Genomic DNA, 26,389 nt, shown 5'->3' on the forward strand with positions numbered 1-26,389 from the left:
TTTGTGGACAATATTATAGTATTATGCTAGGACCACCAGTTTTAATTATTTCATTTTTGTCTCTAAGAAATCATGTTTTGTCCATCAATTTGACTTGGCAGATCACCTTAAATACTACACAAACTGCAGCCATTGTTTCTACAGAGAGAGGAGACTGCATCTGTGTACATTTAAGTAACCCAAGCCCACTAGTGGCCATGGTCATCGTGTCTGGAGTAAAGTAGGATGTCAGGTGATGTCGTAGAATGACTGAGTAAGGGGGAAGAGCTGTGGACAGATGGGTCAAGTACTCATTGGATTTTAACAATGTTAAAGAGAGAGAGATTATCGCCAAACTTTAATCACGTTTATTGTTATTAACATGATGAAAAAGTACTCGGAGAGGTCAAAACTCCAGCAGCACTTGTAGTATATAGAACAACTTAGTTGTTAGACCAATGTGTTTTGGCCTTCATGAGGGTCGTCAGGGAAGAAACTCCTGGAACCTTAGGGGAGTGGTGTCTCAAGCCTTACCAAACCTTAACCACATCAGAAAGCTGATTTGTAACAGTTTTGTAAGGCAGACGCAAATGTTGCCCTGATGGTAGGGGCATCAGATCAATAAAACACTTTTTTTTTTGTTGTCTTGTGGAGGACATGGACAAGTGATTTGTATTTCTGGAAAAAACAAAGCTGGAAACACGAATCAGAGCTGTGGCAAATTCAGAATACTTTGTGGTTGTAGTTGTGAACTGAACATGGCTCTGTAGTCGCTAAATTAGTCCAAATTGTACCCAGAACAAGAAATGTAGTTTCTCACCTTATGCTAATCATTCACCTAGTATTGTGCATAAAAATAAACAGCTTTTTACCTGAAGTCAGGAGTCTGAAATATCTCCTCCCAATCCCCAAGTTAAAGTGTTTGTCCTTACTAACACCTTTGGTCTTTGGTGGGTGTAGAGTGCTTTACAGCTTATTACTCATTTGCTTACATTATTTAGCAAACCAAGGAAAAGAACGTTGGTGTTCTCCATGGAAGACCTGAAAGAAGCTGACTTAGGACTTTAAGAACAGTCACATTCATATAAAATCTGAAATTGTGCTGTTAAAGTCTGCTGTAGTGGCAGTTTTGTCTGATTCATTGATACATTGGCTGTAAATTTTGCAAATGCTTTTTACATGTAGAAGTAATCAAAAAAATCTAAATTTATGTTACTTGATTATAATTTTTTTTCTTATAGAACTTAAAATCCTCATTGATTTAAATGAATGTAATCTTATAAATATTTGCCTGTTGCATTCAGGTCATTTAAAATTTGCTAATTTACAGCACAACTGTACATTTCATAGCCTTCAAAATAGGATGATTTTTCTGGCACACTCACAGCCCTTTAAGAATTTGACTCCAACCCGATGAAGGCAAGTAAGACACATAAGTACATTATAATGCAGCTTGTCAATAGTAATGAAATTGTGACATGTTCGAGAACGGCCATGCGCGAGGAGGCTACATTGTTCTTCTGATTTTAATGCCAATCTCCATAATCAAGATGAAACCACACACTGCCAGAACTGGCATAATACAGGCGCTCGCCGATGAGTGATTGATTGAATATGAAATAATGAGGGTTTTCTGGTGCTCTACTGGTCATCTAAAATTCTGAATACAAATCAAATGGAAATTTTATGCAATGAGATGTATTAATGGGATTCTGGCAGCGTTTTAAGGTCTTAATGTACAGCAATAAGCAACATAGGTTGTCTCGGGGAGATGAACAGTTGTTGCTGTTGATAGGCCATTTTAGTGCATTACTGTCAAAATAATGCATGTCCGTCTGCATACATTCCAAGGCTTGTGAGCTTAACTTTGGGCAATTACATGACGACCAGTTTTTGTGTGCATGGGTTTCCCCTTTAAAGCTAATAAATAATAGTTATTGAGTGTGCCATTAATGCCATTGAAGTAATTGTAAAAAGTTGTGCCTTTTGTCAACATTGACTTGATCTGGGATTCAGTCAACCCTCAGCACTTAAGCATGATTTGCACATACAGCACTATTAGTAAAAGTATTTTCCCTCGTTAGGTTTTCTTTAATCTCTCTTACAATGTGCTTTTCTATGTTTTTTAAACATTTAATGCTTGTTTTTCAGTTTTTGTTTCTTGGAATCCTAAAGTGTACTTTAATGGTACAACGATAAATTACTGCATGAACTACGTTTAAATTTGTCAGTGAAAATACTTTTGCATTTATTTTAAATAGTCAACGAGCACATGGAGCAACCCCCTCATTGTAAGTGTAAAGGCGCAAACTGAGGTAGAGAGGTTTGGACGTCACTCTGTTTGGTTTATTCCATTGATGTTAAGTGATATTTACAGATTATGGCTGGCAAAATTGCATATTAGATGCCCAATTAACATTTTTGTTGCCTGGGGCATTGTGAAATGCATTGCAGCTGGTCAGGGAGGCTACTGTCAGGTTCCCATGTTGTAGCTGTGTAGTAAGGTTCACATACAGCAGGAGAAATTTAACATGGACTGAAAGGACAAACCCGTCGTCATGAGATTAGTGTCCTCGTTAATCTGTCTGCATTCGTTTGCATCTCATTTAATTGTCCGAGCAATTAAATCAACCGAAATGGAAAAATGTTGTGATTACAAAATGGAGTGTCATGAGTTCATGTCTTTGAGAGGCGTGGCCACTGTACAGTGTGAAACCACACGATCAAAATGGTCAAAAAATTTTTTTTACCAGGTTTAGATGTTTTTCTATGTTTGCATAAAACAACAATTTTCTGAGAATCAAGACTAAAATCTGTGATTTAAACTTTGCAGCCTGTTTTTCCTCTGCTGACACTGAGAAAATGCTTTGTAACATTAAAAGCCAGTGAAGCTCTTTCTCAAAGAAAATCTGTCCCTGAAACCGTATTTATTGCACAGATTGTTGTGTAGATTACAGTAACATGACGACAAAACGTAGTGCAGAACATAGTTGGAATGGGATCTCTAATTGTTTCTGACTATTGCTGAAATATTTTGCTCATCCCAATTTTTACTTATTTATTAATTTTTGAAGCGCTAAATTATGTTCAATCATGTTAGTCCATGAGATGCACTCCTGTATCAATCCACCCTTGTACAGCTGTGACATGATTTAACTTAACCACATTCTTTGTGGTTGTGATATTTTGGTTATGCAGCCTTTTCTGTTCCCCCTTCAAAATGGTTGCTCATCTTTGGTTATAAATGCAGCGCACTCACTTGGCCTGCGTAATATTTCTTAGTGCGTATGCTTTATGATACTGACGTAGGCTGACTCTTAAATACTCTTTTATGCATGTTTTATGAGTGTGGTGATTATAGCAGTTCCACTTCTGAGTCGGTTGTGTGCCCATGATCTCAAAGGATGTATGATCTCCCCAGACTTTACCTCAGCGAGACACTGAAGGAGAGTCGAGCCTTGAAAAACAGACTGATTTTTTTTCTCCTCTTCTTCCAATCTGACCATGTAGACTCAGGCAGGTGAAGGGAAATCATTTGAATTTCAATGGACAGATGATTTCACCGCATGAATCATAACTGTCTGAAGTTTTATCATTTATCTATTTTTTCAATGACTTCAGTGAACACCACCATCTTATACATCTTGATGTAATGCTAAAATGAATAAAGACACACATAACAATGCCAATGCAAGTCCAAGTAATGTAACGACTGTGCTGCTCAACTTACCGACCACCACATGGAGCTCACACTGAACGTGAGCGCAGAAAAAGTTCATCTGAACGACACAAACAGAGACACAAGAGAGGCAGAATGAATTTGGGTAACTATGAATAGAAAGAAAGACAAAAAAACAATAAGGTGCAAATGTCTGTACAGCCACAACATGTACAATACTGCTCCAATAATGCTTAAACATCATTCATGCGGGAACTCTGCCTGGGAAAAATGCTCAGAATTTCTGACATTCCAAGCTCAATACTGCATGTCAAATGACAACAAATTCAGAACTTTCCTCTAATTCCAGTGTAAGTCAGGAGCAACCAGTTAGGTTGTGTCCAACTTTATTTTGAAAATTTTTCATGCAAAAAAAAAAAAAACAGCAAAAAGAACGTCCGTTCCCTCTTGATGAAAGCTGTCAGGGATGCATTTGTGTTTACAAAGCGGAATCACGAACCACAATTTATTTGTATCTAAATCTACTAATAAGTTTAAACATCCACAACATAAAATTGCACCCGGCCGCTCTTATGTCACATTTTACTGCAGTGTTGTGCACGGACGGACGCACTCATTCACTCAACTTTCTACCTTTGACTTCAAACTGAAAGTTATTTAATAAGTTTTGATTAAATAAAAAAAAAATCTACTATAAAATCAAAATGAGTTGTAATAGTAAAAAGATTAACAAGATAGGTACAGCCTTAACCCATGTTTGATTGTGTCCCGTCAAGATAGCCCTTGAATGTCCTGGTGCAAAGCAAATGATTTTTGATGGCCATCCAGGCTCTTTCCTTTTTGAAAAGCCCAGATCAAATAGGCTCACTCTTGTCAGTGCCTAAGCGAGCTTCCCATATGAACAAACGATTGATTGACAGGTACACATAGGCTGGCTTTTTAATTTCCCAGCCTCGCTTCAAATTAAACCTCCACCTGGGATAAAAGCATAGGCTATCCAGCATCGACTACTCCCAAATGATAGGAAATGGAAATTTTGATTAGCAAAGGACGAAGGGATTTTCATTCTGCTGGATCTCCCAATAGTGCTGATGGTTGACATTTTTTTTCCCCAAGCAGATAAAATAGTGATGACAATTGTCTTTTTAGGGATTTTGTCAGTATTAGTCAAACTGATAAAACGCTTATGGTTTAGAATGAAGATGTGCCATTTTATCCAGCTGTGATTTTACAAATATGTACTAAAGCGTTCAAATTAAAGTACAGCTGAGAGTAATACAGGAGCAAAAGTTTTGTGACGTTAGAAAAATGCTGCAGATAACAATGTTTTCCGAAGTTGTTACTATGTTATTAAAAGATTTTATAGTAATTTCTTATCCAGACTTAAATGCGGCACCTGATTTTTAAATCAGTCAGGTGCAGCAAAGAATATTATTCTAATATCTTCTATTCTAAGGCATACATTTCCTTAAACAGCTGTTTGTCGTGTGGGCCTCCATATGGGTGACCACCAGAGAGTGATAAAGAACATGCAGCTGCTTTTATTGTGTGTTTTTTATGAGACAACATGCATTAAACCCGCTGTAGCTGCAGTAAATTAAGCTTCTTGTAAAACTGTGTTCGTGAAAGAGCTTGTAAACATAAACAGCCACAATGAGGTCAACATCAAAGTAATTGTAATGCTGTATGAGCAAATGAAATACAACTTCATGCTTCAGGACAAAATAGCTTCGCAGTGGACATGAAGAGGCTGCAACCCACCATAGTCAGGAGCGAAAGAATTGTGTGGCGTGTGTGGGATTACACACACAGCAAAACCTTAACTGGCTTTCCGTATCTTCTGAACCTGACTTAAAAGCCCTGACCAGAAGGACCACAACCAAAATGGTACAAATGATGGGACTGCCAGTGAATCACTGGTCACCTCACAGTTTATGTTCAGTGCCAGTGCAGGGAGGAGCAGTGTGTCCTGCAGAAAAAGTTTGTCCCATCGCCGACCTGCAAATAACATTGGTCTTTAACATAACTGCCATGTTTCTCTAAACGAGATCATACAGTAGCTGCCAGCATTAGATGTGAAAAGGAGAAACAAAACATAATCTGGGGGTTTCACACAATTGTCTGTTGTCATTCTTACAGTGACAGTGATGGAATAAGCGTTTTATTTCTTTGTTTTCCCTGTTTGGTGCTAATCTGACAGGTAGCACCAGTAATGACAGTAAAATGTCCACAAGGGATATTTTTAGCAAAATAAATTTGTCTTAGTAAATGACAAGAACACACATACATCAGTGAGTTTGAACTTGATGGAAGTGGAAATTCAAATGGGGCAGTTTTACATTATTTATGTTTTATGCACACCAACAAGACCCTTTTTCAAGACCTGTTTATTCATGAAGATGTACCCCAAAAGCCAGCCCTCTGCAAAACCACAGCAAACACCGTAACGTGCAGTTAACGAAAATTGAAGCTTATTGATTAATGTTTCAAAGCTGGAATCCACTGAGCTGTCTGAGATGTGCCTTAGAAAAAAAGTTTCACTTTTGCAGTGAGATCAAGGAATTCAAACATTTGATTTGCAGCAACTTACTTAAATTTATTCACTGAGACAGAAATGACAGCCAACTTTGAGATTCCTTTTACTGATCACGTTTCATTATGTTTGGCAAAAAGAGCCTGCGCCATTACCATGAGTAATATCATAAGTTATGAATGAGGCAAACGGCAAATGGCATAACACATCAACACTCAGGGCATCAGCGCTCATTTGGAGCTGTTTGAGTGTCACTGCACACTACATAGGTCTAGACAGCATTAGACAGAGAGCAAAATGAGCTTGACGTACACTTCTCTCCCTTCAACATGACTTCATTTTATAATGTGACGTCGGCCTTGCTCCAACCCAACTCATGTCAAGCTGTTACAGACCATCCGACTTCACCCCTCCACACATACACACACGCACTTGCTCGGATAATCAGTGGAAAAGTTGACTTGGCCCCATCAGCATCAGATGTTTTGTTTCTTTCAAGCATGTTGTAAGGATTAACACATAAAAGGAAGTAAAGGCCGTGGTCTGTCATGAGCACTGTAGGGGGATTTGTGGATCATTATATGAGCCGCTTGCTAACATGAGGCTTTAGGGAGAAAGCTGGGCCCCCCTGCCAGGGAACTTAGTCAAAGTTTTGTCATTTGATGTTTTGCGTTTTGTCATTAGCAGCCGTCTTTTATGATTAACAGCGTTGGCCCTTTGGTTCACCCTTTAACTCTTTCAACCTCTTTATATTAGGGCATATCACTTAAGAGTTCCCACAGCTAATGTGCAGCTCAGTCAACATGAACTTAACGAGCACGAAAAACTTCTTCCCAAAATGACTGAGTTTTCTTTCTGTTACTCTAAACTGCTGCTTTAGAGCAAGTGGAGTAGAATGGGACAGTGCTGTCAGAACGACTTCCAGTATTTGACTTGTGTACAAATATAAAAAAGACAAGTTGTTTACCACAGGATCTTTTATTGATTCAAGGTGAAACTTTAGCAGCGCCTCACATGATGAAAGAATACATCAAGCCTGATGATGAGATGACTAGTCCTCAGCATCTAAAAGAGACTGGAAAGTATTTGCCTTCCATTCATTAGAGTAAAAGATTCAGAAAGAGCATCTGTGTGCTCTGTAAGGAGCAACAGAAGTACGGGTAGGGTATTTCTTTTTTTGATGTTTCACATACAGTGCAAACTGTCAACCCACTGCGTTTACTCATTTGGTTTTACTTGCTTCTTTCTCTTAATTAGAAAAAAAATCACAGCACTTTAATGGGAAAGTTTTGTATATAAATTTGTTCTTCTACTGAATTGTAATATCGATCTTCCTCATATTCATAATTTCCCTTTCCCTTCCCTTTGTTTTCATACCTGCAATTACTAATGTTTAGTGTTTAGTGACAAGTTCTCATGGCCTGTGATTTCTGAGCAAACACATAGTCTAAAAAAGTGTTTTTAGGTTTGTTTTTTAAAGCCATTATCCAGACATTAAACTGATTGTTTTAAACTGAGCAAAACAAGCTAAGATGCTGCAGCAATAACAACATAGGCATCGCTGATGAATGATTTCCTATTGTTTTTAATATAAAATCATGTTGGACTGAGTGTTTTCCAAGTCAGTCACAAACAGACCTGCATATTCACAAGCTACATCCACAAATATGCCTGCAGCTTGTTTAGGTAAATGCTGTTATTGGAAAACTTGGCAGTGATTAAAGCACAGGAGCTCATATGTTGTTGGGTATTCATAAGCAGGAAGATACAAATTGGTCTGGGCAGCTCATTCACACTTTTGTGAGGTGAATACAATGGATTTCAGGTGAGGAGATTACAGTTAGATTTTACCTCTTATTATAGAAACAAATCTTATTTTCTGGCTTGAGTACTGCATTTTCACATGGGCTACAGTGGCTGCAGTGTTTCCAGCACCATGTAGATGTAGATGAGTCATTAAGAAACATGAAAAGAGAACCTTAATTGCATTTTCTTTCTCAGGAATTATGATCTAACACATACACTTCCTTCTCTTGCTTGGCACCTGCAAGGCTTACCAATCACTGTGACTGGCAGTTCTCAACTCAGAGAGTCTAATTTCTGTCTCTTTTTGATTGGTTTGTCAGCTTTTATCTGGGGACCCTATTTGGTACATTTTCTTACCCTGAAAGGACATGTCTGTCAAGATGACTGACAGGCCTCAGGCCCTGTGTGGAAAAGCAATGATTCCCAGCAGCCCTCTCTGCAACTGTCCCCTGGAAAAGAGTAAATCAAACCCGGTTATCCACAAATGATGCACAGTTCATCATCAGATGGCTGGCGGTGACTTTTGGGAAGGCTTTTACAAACTTTGTGCTTTCAGCCTTGTATTTGGTCAAGTGAACAGCTCTCTCTCTAACCCAACATCTTATGTGGTTTTATATTTTGAAATGCAGATATGTCTATCTCATGATCACATCTTTATTCACATCTTTCCTTTGGTCGACACATTGAGTAGAATAAAGACGAAACAAATTCAAGTAGGGATAAATTCCCTCTTCTGAAAATACCTCTCAGGGAGCCATGCTGCACTTGTGAATGAGGTAGAAGTGTTTTAAAGGTGTTAAAAATGTAGCACAGATCACGATTTGTGTGATGCACCACTGATTTCTAGGAAGTTGGTTTGTTAATCCAACAAACCAGAGCGGTACTTCTCTGTAATGTATAAACTGCCTAAGGAGAAAAACTAGTAGAAATAGTAGATTTTTGTTGTTGTTGTTTTTCTTGAATAGAGTTACTTGCATCAGTAGTTCTACTGTCTATTGTTCTTCAATCAAGTCTATAGCCATGATGGCACTAGATGAAAAATCAAAGATCTTCGAAGCGATTACTGTTTGTGTTCTGATGGGAACATGGATGAGTTTAATTTCATGAAATGCATGAAGATGAGCTATTTGACTCCTCAAAAATGCCAGTGGGAATTGAGGAATAGTCAGACTCACTGAAGTCATGAAAGTCTCTACAGCCTGAGTTTCTCATCAATCCATCTAGCAGTTGTTAAGATAACCAGTTGACCACATCATGGACCATCTGAGATTACTGAAATCTGTCGAAATCTGTCACTTGACAATGTGGGCCATGAGTTACATGTAACACTTGATTTGTAATATCTGCTATTGTAATAGCAAAAAATTACAAAATCCATGCTTACTGCACAGAGCTTCAACAAAATTAAAAAGAATTATCTTGCAAGATGAACTATAACTTCAGTGTTAAGCATTTAAATGTGATCATTCTTATGTGAAAGGACTAGCTGTCAGTCCTTATCAGAAAAGACTGCATTTTTTCTGATGCTGTTTGTGCTTTTACTCGTTCTCATGTCTGATGTAATGCCACGTTCTGCTGCATACTTTGTATTTGCATATTGTTTCTTTTCACGACAACCTGAACCTTCCCAGTATTGCCCCTCATGTATTCTCCCTGTTGCACCAACCTCAGCAAAGCTGTTCATTAGTGATCTAGTAGGATCGTTAACATAGTGACACTATTGGACCTTGTTGTTAACATACAGCATCCAAGGTGAACTGGTGCACAGCGTTCGATTTCAATTAATATGTTGCTCAACTTGGATTTGGGAATGGAATTGGAGTGTGGATCAGTGAATGAATTTACGTGGACACCTTGAGACAAATGAGGCCGTCAATGCATTGAATTCCATTGTGTTCTTGGCAACCGAGGGCACAGCTTGCCACTGCTTGTGTAACTTTCGAACCAGACGTAACATTCTTTGCCTAAGTAAAGAGTTCCAGTTTACATTCTTAAATCATGCTATTTAATCATGAAGAATGTTGGAATGTCTGTACAGGTGTTGGGGAATACAACTGCATATGTGAAAGAGTTGTATATAGCCTTTAGTTGATTGGGGAAGACTACAGCTTTAAAAATGAAAACGCCTGGGGGTGTGTAGTAGGAAAGAAGTGGCTTTTCCAGGGTTCGCTCCTCATCTCTGCTTGAGACGAACTGTTCTGTGCTACATTAGCTGCTGCTAGAATAACACACTTGTGTCTGAAGTTGCTCTGTGGGTACACAACAAAGAAGAATATGTGAAATAAAAAAAGAGGATCTCTCTTCTAGACTTACTTTATTTGCTGTGTACAACAGATGTGCAGGCAGTAGTACAGCCTGTAGTGTTATATGCAGAGTACATGCTACAGGGATACAGTAACCACCCAGTGAAGACTTGATATACTATTCATATGGCAGTAAATATGTCACACTTTAATATATGCTTGAATATACATTCAAAGATTTTTTTTTTTCATCAGCTAATTCATATGGCAAAAATCGGTTTTATGGAATACATATTTACACTGAAATATTGAATGAGATATCAGTGTTTTACAGCTGCGGTGATCTCATGGTTTGATCACCATTACTTATCCCACTGCGCAGGAAGTAAAACTGTTATTACAGCTTCTGTAAGTTATTATGGCAGGAGAATGAAGTGACCATTAGGTTCGAACAAAAAAGCTGCTCTTCTTCTGACTGTCCTATTCTTACCAAGGCACAACAGTAAAATTGACTCAGGAAGTTCATGCTAACCTTTCTTTAAAGACATGGGTAAACACTGGACTGCAGGACAGGCTGCAAATGGTGTAGTGACATTTGTGATCAGAATGTGCAAAACTGCTCACTTAATGCCTTTTAATGAGTCTTTAAGTAACCTTTGAGCAGTTATATAGTCACCCGTCTATCTGACTTTATTGGAAGAACACCATAACCAAAGCGGATTGTTATGTCCTGTCTCAAACTGAAATATTTCTTTTATTAAATGTTAAGTGTCTGAGCCACGGTGTGCATTTAATGGGTGCTATGTATGAGAATGAGTACATCACAAATTAAAATTTGAATGTGTGTAACACTGTTCTTAGAAACACAGGAGGGAATCTGACAATGAGTTTAGTCTGTGAATGTGTCCATATTTGTGTGTGTGCGCCTGTGTGGTCTTGTCAGTGTGCGTGCGTGCATGTTCCTCAAGCGGCAGGCGAGGACGTTCTTCAGTCTGACCCGCAGCTCCACAGGGCTTTATCTCTGCCGGTGTTCCACATTATTGATAGCCGCAGTGATATTGACAGGCGATGTGGTGGTAGGAAAGGGAAAATAGGAGTTTGATATGACATATTGTGCTTCTCAGCAGGTCCCATAAATAACTTTGACACGTTTTTGTATGCATGGGAAGGCCTCTGATTCAGCCTCCCATAAAAAATAAACTTCTATTATGGAATGTATTTGTCAAGTGGTGCAGTGATGGATGGACTAGTGTTTAGCCCTTGGCAGGTGGATGGGAACCGCCACGGCAAGCAGCAGCAAAGGCTTGTGGGGAGGATTTGCTAAGCAACTGTGGGTGGGAGGTGGAGGGGTGTCGGCGCAATTATTCAACATGAAAGGGGATCATTTCGGCACCTGCTTTCTCTTTCCCATCATGCATTGTTGCGATGGGATATTTTCTCCTTCTTGCTCAGTGACAGAGTAGATGAGAAACAGGAGCATTAGTGAACACAAACACAACACCGTGAAGATACAGTTCACTGATTGATCAGGCTGTAAATCGATGAGTTCAAGGACTTTTTGAAAGGGTCACAAGATAAATCTGAGGGGTCATGAGATAATCAATAGAGCTGAACAGAGTCAAGAACATTTTTGCTGCACAAAATTATGTTTATTGTTCGGATTTTTCATTTATCCTATCTTGGATAATTTTATTCTTTTAGGATGCACTGAACATGCCCCGCTTCTCCGCATCCAAGAGCCAGGACCTTGTTGTTGTTTTTTATTTGCTTTTAATAATGTACTAAAGGGTACGTGTCACTTCCTGTGTCCATTATAACACTCATTAATTTTACATTTCGTTCAAGTTCGTCAAGTGTACAGCACACAGCGAAAGTTCCTTTTTAATCACCTGATGATTTTCAGTAGGTAGCGACGTGACTGCCTTCTGTCAGCCAAGTAGATGTGTCCGAGCCAGGACTCTTATCACACACACGAAATGTGGGGCATTTGAGTCAGTGTATGTCTGAGTCACATCAACTCCCTGTATAAAGCAGAAAAACACTAAAAATACTTTTAAAAATTACTAAAAAACAGTAGATTCCTTGCACCTCTGGTGTGAGAAACTATTCCAGACATGGCAACCTCTGTGCTTGGGGCCTAATGAATTAGTCTGAGATGGTACAAACATATTTTATGTTAAACACAAGACAAGTTGACCTGCGTTGCTTTGTTCCAAATGTGAAAAGACTGGAACCACTTTAGTGAGAAAGATACACAAATGGAGGAATATTTGTGTGTAAAATATCACTAATCATCACAGTAATCTTTTTATTAAATTATCTGCCCCGACCCTCATGATGCTCATTCATAATACTCCTTATCTTACAGTATACACGTTGCAGTGACAACGTATATGCTACATGCTTGTGCTTGCATTATGCTTTTGTTGTCTTGAACAAGACAGTGAAAGGAGAACAACATCCCACATGCCCCCTTAAGCCGTTCTTGCTTAGCGTCATTGATTCATTTTTCTGCCTTAGGGCCCCACTGGGCATGTTGGTTTTCATTTCATGACTTAATCTTCCACGGCCGTGAAGACATCTTGACACACATGGAAAAACTTGCACACAGGCACACTAAAAACAGATGCAGTGAAGAGTCTAATTCTATACATACTGGACAAAGCAGATTTCAGAACATCATTGTGAATAATCTTATGTGTATGTGTCTGTGTTGGTGCGGAGCTACTAGAATCAGTTAGAAATAAGTTCATCCTCTTCAAGGCATTTCTCTGTAATCCCCCCCTGATAATAGTGTTTTTTTCATAAAGGACTAGTTCAGCCCATTAGCTCTATTTGTTCTCTAAGTTTGCAGTACAATCAGTAACTATTGATTACAAATGACTTGAGCAAGGTTGCTTTGGCTATTGGTCGTGTTTTCTGTTATTGCTTCTGGGTGAGGGATAAAAACAAAGCCTACAGCCACATCAGCAGTACTTTGGGCTAACATCAGCGTGCTAACATGCTCACAGTGACAGTTTTAACAGGCAGATTTTGAGCAGTTATTATGTTTACCATGAGCATCATTTAGTTCAAAATGTTGTAATGCTTTAACAGGTATTTAGTCATAAAATGAATAATTTTTTGCGACCTGATGATGATACTAGAAGAAAGGTCAGCCTGGCATAATCACATTTCTTCATCTGAAGACACTGAATGTCTGTGCCAAATTTCACGACAGTCAATTAAAGTTAGTTGTTGACATACACCAAAATGTCAACCACCTGGTAGTGCTAGGGGAAGAGTCAGGGGATCATAAAAGTGATCCATCCTGTACAGACTTTGAATATAGCTACAAAAATTAATGGCAATCCATCCAGTAGTTTTTCTGATATTTCAGTCTGCTCCAAAGGGATGGACAGACAGACTGATGCTGCTGTCCCTAGAGCCTAAAAATCATCATTTTAAGGAGATATTTTTATTGTTATTGTGAAAGAAATCTGGTAAACTAACCAACTCAAGTGAAGAAGACGATTCGGGACACTGGATGTGTGCTTGTGTACACAGAAACGTTTAATGAAGCCTGTTTGAGGAGAACGGCACGTGAAGGCAGGACACTTCTTTGTGCCAGAGTGTTTAACCTAATCAGATCGACCATGTGTCCCATATAAGGTTAATCGTCTAAATATGTGTAAGCACTCCATTAGATCCAGGGCTCTACACTTTGGTAAATTATGCTTAAGTTACGCTTACCAAAGTCACGTAATTAGCAGCTTACATGTAGTGCATTTTAAAATGGAGCCTGTCTGTTTGGCCTATTTTCAAAAGTGAGAGAAGTCAGTTACATTAGGGGATGATGGGGGTGTTTGAGCTTACGAGTCTACATAAATGTACGCTCAGACAGACTTTGTATAGTATAGTGATCCAATAATGGACTGTTTTATTGTCTCTGAATTGTAGACATTTGACACTACAGGGGCCGATAGCATCACTTGTGTACATCAGGACAAACTGTCCTTTGAACACCCTCATCATATAAGTGGCTCACTACTATTACTTCCACTTACATCCATAGCAATCAGATGTTATAAAAATCAGCTAAATCTGTGCAGTGGGACTCCTTTTTGAGCAGTCGCCTGTGAACTTGCTGAACCAGAAAGCGTGTGATGGAGAACACTTAGACCCTCTCATCCATTTCACATTTGTTCCAATCAATTATTGAAGTAGACAGCCAATTACAAATGAGAGGATTTGAGTGCCCGGCTTTCGTTTCTCCAAAGGCTTGCATTAAATGTCTCTTGGTGGTGAATAATTGGTGCGATTAATTTACTGTTGGGCGCAAGAGGTGTTTTCATCTGTCCGTCGGCAAACGACCCTCCCTTATATGATTTAAAGTATTAAGATCAGGGAGGGGGGTTGGGCTCGTCAGTGAGCTATAACAGGTTGAGATGAAGTTTTAATTGTGTTTTGATCCATGCGATTACATATAGCATTCTAGTTTTTAATCTGCAATTACCTCCTTCTTTGTAGCTCTAATTGGGACGGTTGAGTTGCATTGCATGTAAATGAGGATGGTTGTAAAGGAGTTGAGTGCCCAAAAAAATGCATCTACCATTTGATATATTCATGCTATGTGAAGGAACAAAGGACTTGTTTTTTCACTCTTCCCGTTTCTCATTGATTACTCTAACAGTTTGTTTAATTTGATGACCACATTGACAGCAAAGTAATTTATCTGTCTGCACTGAGTGACAGGCCTTAACTGACTGACATTCCATGTTGACGCTCCAACTCTGGATAATTTCCAGTTCACCACTCATCAAGAACACCCACGCAATAATGACAGCTTGAAAAGCGACGTGATGACACATTAGATCTATCCTCAGTCACAGCGAAGCTATGAAAGAGGCTGGAGCTTTTGCAATGTGAACGGAAAATCTTACACATCTCTTTTTTTTTTTTAGTTTCCTCCTATTAAGGAGGGGAGTAAAAGGTGGAGCATTTCTAAATGTAGCTTTTTAGAAAACCATTTTGTCCTTGCTCTAGATCATAATACGAATTAAAAGACCAAACCAAAGGCAAAGGACAGGGAGAGCACACTCATGGGTAAGAGAGCTTGCCTCCCACCCCCACACCCCCTCAGCATCAGGGAAAGCACAGGTGCACAAGGTCAGTACCCGTTTTCTCTGGAGACTCCCTTAAGGGTAAATGTGCCTATGATGGAATGGAGTGGCAACAGAACAGACGGGATGGCTGCTGAAGGCCCGCGGCACTCAATCATTCTCCCAGTCCCACATTAGAGCTGCATATCACCAGCTCCCAACAGACTGCCAGCAACAAAAAAGTCCACCTTTTAACTCCAGAACTTAGACATTCTTGTACTTTCAACTGTGTGTCTCCAGAGACGAGGCTTACAAAACAAAGCAAATTCATGTAATTTATAGTCTTTTTATTGCCTCGTAAAATTTCAAGAAACTATTTCAGTTTTAGCCTCACATTTGTGATAAAATTAGTCCCATTTTTTTGTTGATTCATAAAGTCAGTGAAGATAGAAGATGATGTTTATAGCCGTAGTTAAATAGATCTACACTCACAGAGGTTCAGTAGGGAGACCACAGCTCATCATCTCACAAGTAGTCTACGTGTTTTCTGCATGTTATGGACATTAACTTGTTCCTGTTGTGAGCACAGCAGTACAGGTAGTTTGGAGATCATGATGTAGTTTCTCACATATCTACAATATCCAATTACTTTTTCCATCTTTCTAGCCATAACTCGTGATTACAAATGCTTTAATCTGACTGTTGCCTCTGATCTTATGATATGTCTCCATAAGATCTACTGATGCATTTATACACATGAATATGCACAAGGATTTTCCCCTTACTCAGCTGATTACTGCTGCAGATGGTGCGGACTGCATGTGGGAAGAATGAAGAATCCCATTTGTGCAGTGAGACAGGAGGCAGGACTCCATTTTGTCAATCACAGTCAAGTTACCAAAGGTTTGAGTTTGGAGTGTGAAGCTATCAATTCTTGTGTTGGGTTTCAACTTACCCTCAACAATTTCATTTGGTGGAGCATGACAGTATAAAAGCAATCTTAAAAATGAGGAGTCAAAGAGTAATTGAATGTGTTTTTTTAGGGTTAAATAAATAAACTTCTTTAAAATCTGTACTTGGCATTTTATATCTCAACAACTAGAATGATATGTTGGATAATGGAAACCCAGATCACAGGGTGTGTACTAGTCGCTACAGCAGCAAAATGTGCAAACCAAGCCTTTACTTTTGTGTGTGGACATCTCTGCCAAGGCAAAGCCATGAGAAGTGTGCCACTGAGTCATCTTCGTGTAGTTCAGTCTCACAGGTTGAAAGAAGGTGATATGTGTAACGTATGCAAGGCTTTGCATGCAGATGTGGCACCATACGTCTTCATTTGACAGAGGGTTGTCTCTGTGTCAGAATCATATCATGCAAATGTAAAAATTTAGTCCCAACATGTGCACATGGACCATGAGTGAAATCAGACATCCCCTTTTACTGCATGTATGTGATAAAATCTATTATCTGACCCCACCTCCACCATCCACCATTATAAGAATTACGCATATGCACTCCACATCGACCCTCAGCCACTTGTTTTATTCACATCCCTGATTCCGACTCACTAGTATTCAATCATTTTGATTAAAAGACTGATTTTGTCCTGAAACTGTGCAGGAGTTGGGAGCCCCACCAGCCAATGACATTTGAGGATTCATATATTTTCATAAACTTTTAACAATGTCAGTGGGACATGTCTTCAATCTTAGCCTCACGATGGCAAAGGCATTCAATCTTTCTTTAGCTCTCGACAGAGCATTTGAATACGAGCATAGGATTATTAATGTTACAGTTCATTGGGGAAGCATCATGGTAAGATTCAGAAGGATAGAGTTCTTTTGCAGGTAGGTTTTTGAAAGGAAATGCATAACATTTGCTTGAAGTTTACCATTAAGGTGTACAAAACTCATCATGACAGTTTGATCCAGGAGTTCATACCTAATATGGATTTTGCTTTAATATTCATTTGCATTGATAATATATTACGCACATTGGGTGAGCAGTGATCACCACCATGTAAACATAGCAGTGAGACAAACTTGAACTTCATCATTAGGAAATCTGCATAACAAAACTCAGAGAATGAGTGTCTTAAATGTTGGCATAACTTTTTATATATTCCTTTCTTTTGGACTATTTTCAGTATCTTAATGAAAAAAAATGGGCAGGTATTATGCAAGTCAGCTAAATGACTCAAAGCAAAACTATAGGTCTTTAAAATCACTTTAATTTGGACGTGTGCTCATTCTCAGAATCATATTTTTATTTTAGGTGACTAGTAGAATAGGTTTACATGCTTAAATGTTCAATGTTTTTTTTCTTATGCTTTGCCATGCTATGCTCATGCTTTGTGAGCATTTTGCTGTATATGCCAGTGAAAATTAGTGTGAAAAATTGTTTGGTCACACCTGAGAATGACTGACACCACAGAATACACAGATTTGCTAATCCTATGGTCACTGATCCCTATCTTTCCTGTCTCTCTTTCATTACCAAAGAACATTATGCAAAATGTTTAGCTAGTAGGTTCTCACTTACAGACGTCACTTCCACTGGTTAAAATGACAAACCTTGCCGATGGTAGTTCATATCAGCTGTCGCTAATGAAATGAACTGAGTGAGTAACTTCATAACAGGCCAAAATAAAACTTGTCTGTTGTCGGGTTTGTGTGCTCCTCTGCAAGCAGGTGTGAGTAGCCAGCCAAAGATTGTATCTGAGGTGAAAGAAATATCACTGTCTAAAAGAACTGTACAACTGTTTGCCAACTCCAATAAAATGAATCTTTGTTTAATTTTCATCTATATCATTGTAATTTTCTTAAATTTTGAACAAGGACTTTAAGTATCTGTATTAAGTAGCTTGAGTAGATACATGTTTACGTAATGTTTTGGTACGTAAAAGTATTGGCTCTGATTCTGTATCAGCAGACACACAGTTTTTAAGGACCTGAATAGGAATAGGCCATTTAAAACTCTTCTAAAATCATTCATCCAGTAAAATAATTTAAACACCAGTCCTTTCTTTTAGAGTCTAAATTCTTGATATCTTATTAATAAGCTGGCTGACTAAAAGTGCAACCTGTGAAAGCTGATAGCAACGCTGTAAGCATTTGCTGTGTTTTGATGACATGATGTTAATGTTCACTGAGTGTTTGAGTGAGCTAATGAATTGGTTTGAGCCGTGGTAATAATAGCAAAACGGTTTAACTCCATAAAGAATATTTGAAAAATGAGTGACTGTAAACTCTCTCTTCAGGATGGGCTGAAATTCAGATTAACTGTGATTTAAAGCTATTACTCCTGGTAGAACCGCCCATGCATACTTGTTTGAGGGGAGTGTACTTGTACTGGAGTGGCTGGCAGTCCAGATGTGTCAGAATTGTGGCATTGATTGCAGAGGTTTAAACCAGCAAGGCAGTTCTTTGCTGGATTATCACCAGACATAATTCCTTAATGAAGAAGCTTTAGCTCTCAGCTCCCTCAAGCACAACTTGCTCTGCTATCATTTTACTTTGTTTCATTCAGCAAGTTTGTTTACTTCCTCATTTGTTTCCTCATGGACAGTCACATTTTCCTACCTTTCCACTTTCTGTCTCCTATCTCTTTCCTCCTTCCTCTCTTTATTCTTGTGTATCATGGCTATCTTGTCATAAGAATGAATTGAATTTGTCCCCTTCAGTGCAAACAACAACAGACAGAGTAGGGACCTTCAGGAAAACAAATCGCCACCTCCTGTCCCTGTTGGGGATTGGATGTGTGTCGGTGCACGTGTGCTGCTGATGAGGCTGAGGGGGCAGATGAGGAACAGGCCTATGCCAAAGAGGTACCCAGGGTCATTTATTAACATGTCATCCTCGCAGTGTCTGTTGAACCAGCAAGAGATCTAGACAAATGATGTTAATAATATTAAGTAGCCCTGCGGTGAGACCAGGAGGTCTGCGCTCCTGTCCGTGCTGGGCACCTGATGCTTATTATTAAAATAAAAAGGTGATAAGTTAACGTCTGCAACACTGTATGTAGCAATGCAAAAGCCTTCAAATACCAAGTTAAGATAGTACGTGCTAAAAATAACTGCTTCTTCCCCCCTCTTTCTTTTGTGTGTATTTTTTCCGGTGTGCCGTAAGGCATTTGTACCAGGACAGTCTGTAGGTGAATTCCCAGCAGTTTTAGTGCCAGAAAAAGTCCTCCTTGCTCTATATACATAAGTTCTGTCAAAAGCTCAAATTAAAGGTACATACAACTTTAAAGGATAGACTTCGTGAGAAGAGCCTAAAATGTCAATGATCCATGACCAGACACTCCATCACCTTGGGAGGGATGACTAACCCAGCACGCTCAGTGTGACGCATCCACATTCAAGGACACTCTTTATATCCTCATTGTACATGATGAAATATGCATTGTTCAGCCATCCCGGAATCTCATGTGGGCCCATGATTTGTTCAACCATTGTCATAGTTATAAACACTGTGCCTCTTAAAACAGGTGGAATTTTTCAAAGTCAATACCAGTCATGCGTACATGTCCATCTGAGACCCTGGAAAGTGTCATATTGTCGGTAAATGTGTTTTTCTAGGGTTGAGATTTTACCCATTTACAAATTTGAAAGAGATTTATGACACCATTTGTATGTACAAAAAAAAAACATACTTGCATTCTGGCATGCAAAACAAACTTATGTCAGTCGATGTTTCTATTGTTTTTCAAAGCTACAGTTGTGAGGAACAAAATCGACCTATAATAAAATATATTAACTTCAGATTGTTATGTGTTTAGAGTCTGACTATTATGTCATTGGCTAATTTCATTTTATCTCAGATATATGTCTGTGGGATTTCTATAATCTGGCCAGTAAATAGCTACAGCAAAAATATATCAAAAAAGTTTTTGGAAATCTAAAAGCAGTATTGTCATAACATACTTGGATTGAACTGACAAGTTCATTTTTCCAGTGAAAAGTGCCCTACTTGGTTGCAAATATTTTATGTCAAAAAACAATTACAAGTACCAGCCTAAAAACAAAACTGTAGCTCTATCATTTCTACACCTGTTGAGGGCACTTTTATTTGTGCTTATGCTTTATTATAGTGCGTAAATTGTAACTGAGCACCTTATAGCTGTTTCCAGAAGCAACTTTGCTGTAGACACACAGCTGAAGCAGGCTTGGTCTGCTGGTGTTTTAGTTTATAAAAATGGTAGTTTATTGTTAACTGCAAAGCTTTATGGACACACTCTTCTTTATGACACTGTAAAATTATGTTTGACATGAAATAATGAGTAGGTTGTTAAAAGGAAAAATGATGCAGAACTACAGAACACACACTACTACAGTTTACATACATACTGTACCGTGCATTGTTGTTTCTTGTGTCATAGAGATAGATAGATAGATAGATAGATAGATAGATAGATAGATAGCTCACAAGAAAGGGGTGGGATTTAGGACCTATTCTGGAGCCAGCCATCAGGGGGCGATCAAGATGTTTTGACTTCACTTTTGGGGAGCTCTTATGTTGTCTTTATGTAGTCAGTGGACTGCACACACTGACTTGCCTCACTTTCTGATGTTGTTCTCCCGACGGATAAAAAAAATAAACATAAAAACGAGAGAGAGAGATAAAATATTGAGATGGGATTCCACAAATCAATGAATGTATGGGAAATCCTCAAGTAGATGCACATCAATTTTTACAGGCATTTATTTCTTTTTTTTATTTTAATTTATTGAATAAATAACGTATTTTATATTATAACAATAAAGTGTAATAAACAGTGTATGCAATTACCCGACACTGTTCCTTGATAATATAAGTGCATATACCCCCCACCCCCCACCCCTTCACCATTAGAGAAACAAAGGATGAACCGGATAAGGTGATTCATGACAGAGGGAGACATATGTGAATCTCTGCAGAAAGTATAGCTCAGTGGAATTAATGGAATGCTAACACATGTGACTAGATTTCAATAGTATTCACATTCACAACATGTAACATTCACTGGAGTCAGTCGCCTTCATGCAGCATTCATAATCATATCATACAATAGCATTTTGTAAAAGGGGCAAGCTCACACCTAATTCTCACATAATAGCCTCATTGACAACGTAGTAATTCAACCTTAGTACATGACCAGCAGAGGTCTGTTGCAGGCATTCAGACCACAAGAATATAGCTTTTATAACCACATTTAATTAATTGCAGGGGAAGGGAAGACACAAAGACAAAATGGCTCGGCTTTAATTGGCTTGACCGAACATTTTCATTACAGAAAGGGTATATCTCTCTCCGACAGTTTCAAAGACCAAACTTGGTATTTTCAGGAATTATTGTGCTTTATGGGAGTATGGGTGATTTGTTCCCATTTTATGCATGAAATAAATGGAAAAGGAACAAGTGGAGAAATACAATATCTGTCATTGCAAAGGTTTGCAATAACGTAAGGTAGCTTGAGACTATTCTTTTTTGCTATTTTATAGAGAATATTTAAGAATTTATAAGAGTTACATTTTTTATCATCATACAGCAGTAGTAAATCTGCCACCACTGTTTTGGTAGGGCCTCTGTATATGTGCATTACATTAAAGTAATGTAAAAACCGTAAAAATCAAATGGATACTATTTAATTTATAAGCCGCAAGACAAGCTAATGTAGTTAACTGCTGTTTCATATGTATATCAACATAATTCACTGGTGTCAACTGCCATCACATTTTGACATTATAGGCAGGCTGAATATAAAGGCAGGAGCAGCCTTAATGTGGCGTTTTGTCTTTGTGCATATGCTCTGAGCTTTATCAGATATTCCTTTAATTTATTAGGTAAAGGAGCCTGGTGAATCTGCATCTCCCAAGGCATCCTGAGTGAATTTAGCATTCCATTAGTTGCTGCATTTTACAGCTGTCATTCAGATTTACCTGTGGTTATGAACAAATATGCTACACTGCTATTGTAAGCCTCATCCCAGAGCAATAAACTATATGTTCATGCAAATTCCGAGCCGTTCAATGGTGATTATGATAAGTGCGGTAATCTCCTTATCTCATCAGAGTCTCTTTGGTTACTGAAATGTGCTATGAAATGCATCAATACACACAGAAATTGAGCAAAACTGCAACTAATGCCACAGTCTATCTCGCTCATGTTTCCCTCACACCATTATGCTGATGGTGTGGAACTACACCCACTACATCAATCACAAAGTTAGAATCTGCTAAAAGTGCAGTTAGCGGTGCAATTATTTTATCGCAGATGCAGAAGAAATGTGTAGGCCTTGTTTCACACTTGTTTTACCAGCTGGCTGCCTTATATTTCCATTCAGCCTCAGTGGTGACAAATATTTGCACGGTCTCATGCAACTTTCCATGGGTCAGAAGAATCCTTTTCACGAGTTGGTCAGGCTTGCTTTGCATGGCAATGGCAGCAACAGTCTGCCCGGCAACAAACAGACGATGATCAGCATTAATATTTTATAGCATTTCAGTCACAAACTTCATATTTAATAGCCTGTCAGTCAATGGTAATTACACGGTGAAGTAACTCAGACCTGCTGTTGCAACAAAAGCAGATGATACATTTTGTTATTTGCTAATAAGGCACTCTATAACCTCTGTGACCTTGCAATAAATCACACCTTTCCTTCAATATATGACTAGATATCTGTTATATCATCTGTGCAAGGACATTGGCTACAATAGCAGCAGAGTGGCAGACACAATAAATATTATTTAAGGACTCAACATGTCACTTGTAAATACCCATAAATGCCATTACCTCACTTCATAGCATGTGGCCATAAACAAGTGATGAATAGAGTCTTCCAGTGCATCAGTACAACAGGTTTCTAAGAGCCCATTGATTTTGGATTTGAGAGTGTGTGTTAACGTTGAGCACTTACAGCAACTTGCTGACAGTACAGCAAACACTCCCACAAAAGCTATTAGCGCCTTGTTAATGCTTTCAACACCTTTTCACATAAGCCAAGGTCACATGTTCTTCTCAGTTCTGTCACGTGTCACAAACAGCCTTATATAAAGGAAAACATACTGAGATAGAAAGAGAGAAAAAAACGGGAAAGTTTTGTGGTTAATTATGCCACATAATTCAATTTTGATTAATAATTAATGTCTCCTTTCCTAACTAAATATCTATAATTAATCAACAAGTCATTGCAAGAGAGTAGGCTAATTGGTTTGAAAACACAAACCTGAATACTTAATTCATAGAGGAGGTTGACATCGCTAATTGCAGGAGTAATCAAAGCTCCACCCTTTGGGATTTGACGAAGAGATTGGTAAATGGGGGTTAGCGTGATCCTTCATAGCATTATCATGACAGCTCCATTTATAGCCAGATGAATATCACCAATGACAAAAACGGTAAATGGCAAAAGCCTTTGTGCATTAGGCTGTCTGAATGATAAACTCCACTGATGGAATCACTTGAGGAGTTTCACTTAAGACTAGCTTGTAACTGTTTTACTCAAGTCTCTTAAGCAGCATGCAATCAGTGTAATGTCTCTGCTGACTTGTGACCACTTGTGTGTATGTGTGTGTGTGTACGTGCGCGTTTCTATTTGGGCCAAAAAAGGTCACTGCAACATTCACAGAAACATCACGGTGAGAGAAAGAGAGTTAATTTGTTGGTGGAAGCCTTACAATTGAAGGTAGACGTTATAATATATATAGTTGTGTTCACCGATGAATTTATCCCACTAGCAAGTATTGTCTGTGTAGCCTAATGTACAGTAAGACATTTTGAGTAATGACCCGCAAGCTTCTGCAGTATTGTTTCTTCCATTTAATATTTGACATTATTAGTTTTCTTTCTGTTAAATTTATTTTTCCCGTTTTGTAGCCACCCACTAAACTAGCGCTGCACCGCTAAAACTCAAGAGTTACTGTACCTTTTTTTATTTTGCTTTATTGTTAAGAGGTCACACTGCATCAAATACACAAAAACTCAAAAAGGAGGAAGGAGAATGAAATTCATAAAGTTGAAACAGTACCTTTTCACATAAAATACAACACCTTAAAAGAAAAACATTATGTTAGGACAAAAAAACTAACCTTAAGTGATGTGACCCATTTTCAAAGATTTAAAGGGTCAGTGGTTAGGCTTTAGAGTTTAATATTCATAATAATATTTTCATTAGTGCATAATCAGCTGAAACTAAAAGTGATTGTGTTTTTGTGACCTATTTTGTGCAGGGAGTTGGTTCTTTTCCCTGTCTGCCATGTTGCAATATTATGCAACATTATTATTATTATTATTATTATTATGCCACATTACCTAATTTCTCCTCGGGGGTGAATAAAGTCATTTATCTATCTATGTTTGTACAGTGTCCCAAAAAGGACTAACCAGAGTCTTGCTCTGGACAAGGCTTTTCAAGTGTTTGCGAGTTTTGCTGCCACATTAGGCTCTTCTATGCGCTTGAAATGGGAGGGTGAGAGTAGGGTTATTGAACTTGTTGCAATTTGCAGCCTTAGCACTAGATACCACTAAATCTACACACTGAACACAGAAAGTGTTTAGTGACACACTGACCACTGACGCTAGTTTTCATATTTTCATTGGATCATTAGATGCATCCTGTAGAGCTCACTGGTAATCGATGCACAGAAGTATAAAATAAAAATAAATGAAAGGCCTTTGATAGTTAAGTGTGGAAACATCTGTCCAATACACCTTTTTGAATAATGTAATGCGGTGCAACACTAGCACTGAAAGATGCCACAGAACTGAATTAACACCTCTCTGACTCATACTCAGGTGAAATGTTACAGTGTAAGTTTTACTTGTATTGTGTCATACAAGTGCTTTAGATATTATGTTAACTTTGTGTCTCTGGTTTTTCAGGACCATCGCAAAGTTTCCCTCCAAGACAACTTTACGACCTGTTCAGATGGGATTAGTTCTCAGCAGTGTGTGTGTGTGTGTGTGTATAAAGTATCTGTTAACACAACTTTTATTAATGGCTAATTCGCATTGAATAAGTGCCTCCCAAATTTTATTGATGGGAGTGTCATACTCCATTTATGCATTGTCATCACACTGAAAATCTAGCATCCGTTAATCATAAACTCTGATAGGGTTACATTTGAGCATCAACGTGGATATGAACACAAAAAGTCACAGTAGCATAGACCAGAGCTGAAACTGCAGGTGTGATCTCAGTTTGAAGTGAAAGTTGCTTTCAGGTGCACTCTTACCTTGACAGATCAAGAACAAGTCACAGGTTTAGAAAGAGGTGTGCAGAAGTTTGCCAGCAAGCTCAGGAATGTCAATCTGGATAGGAACCGCTGTCCCTAAGCTTGTGTTTATTGTGCACTTTCTATGGATGTGGGTACATGCAATCTACAAAAGATCTAATTTCTCTATATTATAATACCTCACTCTTATTTATCCTTTTCATTACGTGCCATGTTGTCCTTGAAGTCGCATTCTTTCTTCATTCCCTTCTTTTTGTGTCAATTTCTACCTTAACTGGACATCTATTTTTGGCACCAAACAAGATTTATTACCAGCACGCAGGTGAGAGTGAACTTGGCTGAAATTAGAATAGTCTTTGTCCATGACATCGGCACATCCACGGAGGCGCTGCAACCTTGCAGGTTGATCCCTGCTGAAGGGGAAGCTGCCTGTGTATGTGTGTGTACAGAGAGCAGGAAACTTGAGAGAAAGTCAGAGTGTGGGAATATACAATGTGTGAGCAAGGGAGTACAGGACTCGTGTCTACAATGGATAGATATCAGATAACAGATACTTTTAATTTTATATTTCTACATGCGACCGTTGTCACACTATGACACCTCTGTCTTAATAATAAATTTGATAATACATTGATGGGGCAGTGCGATTGGTCGATTGATTCATGTCAACTCCAGTGCTGACCATTTAAAGCAGATCTGGTATCAGCCCGAGGACTCACATTTAACTACAGTTTCTGTGTTTCGGTGCACTTGTACATGTCCAGCAGACTTTAGAGTGCTGGTGTCTCAGTGGTCTGAAGAGCAACACTTACCATATTGCATGACAGTCATCAAGGTAGAGCCGTGTGGATG

Source organism: Scatophagus argus, chromosome 17 (genome assembly GCF_020382885.2).
Source record: "Scatophagus argus isolate fScaArg1 chromosome 17, fScaArg1.pri, whole genome shotgun sequence".
NCBI classification, from domain to species: domain Eukaryota; kingdom Metazoa; phylum Chordata; class Actinopteri; family Scatophagidae; genus Scatophagus; species Scatophagus argus.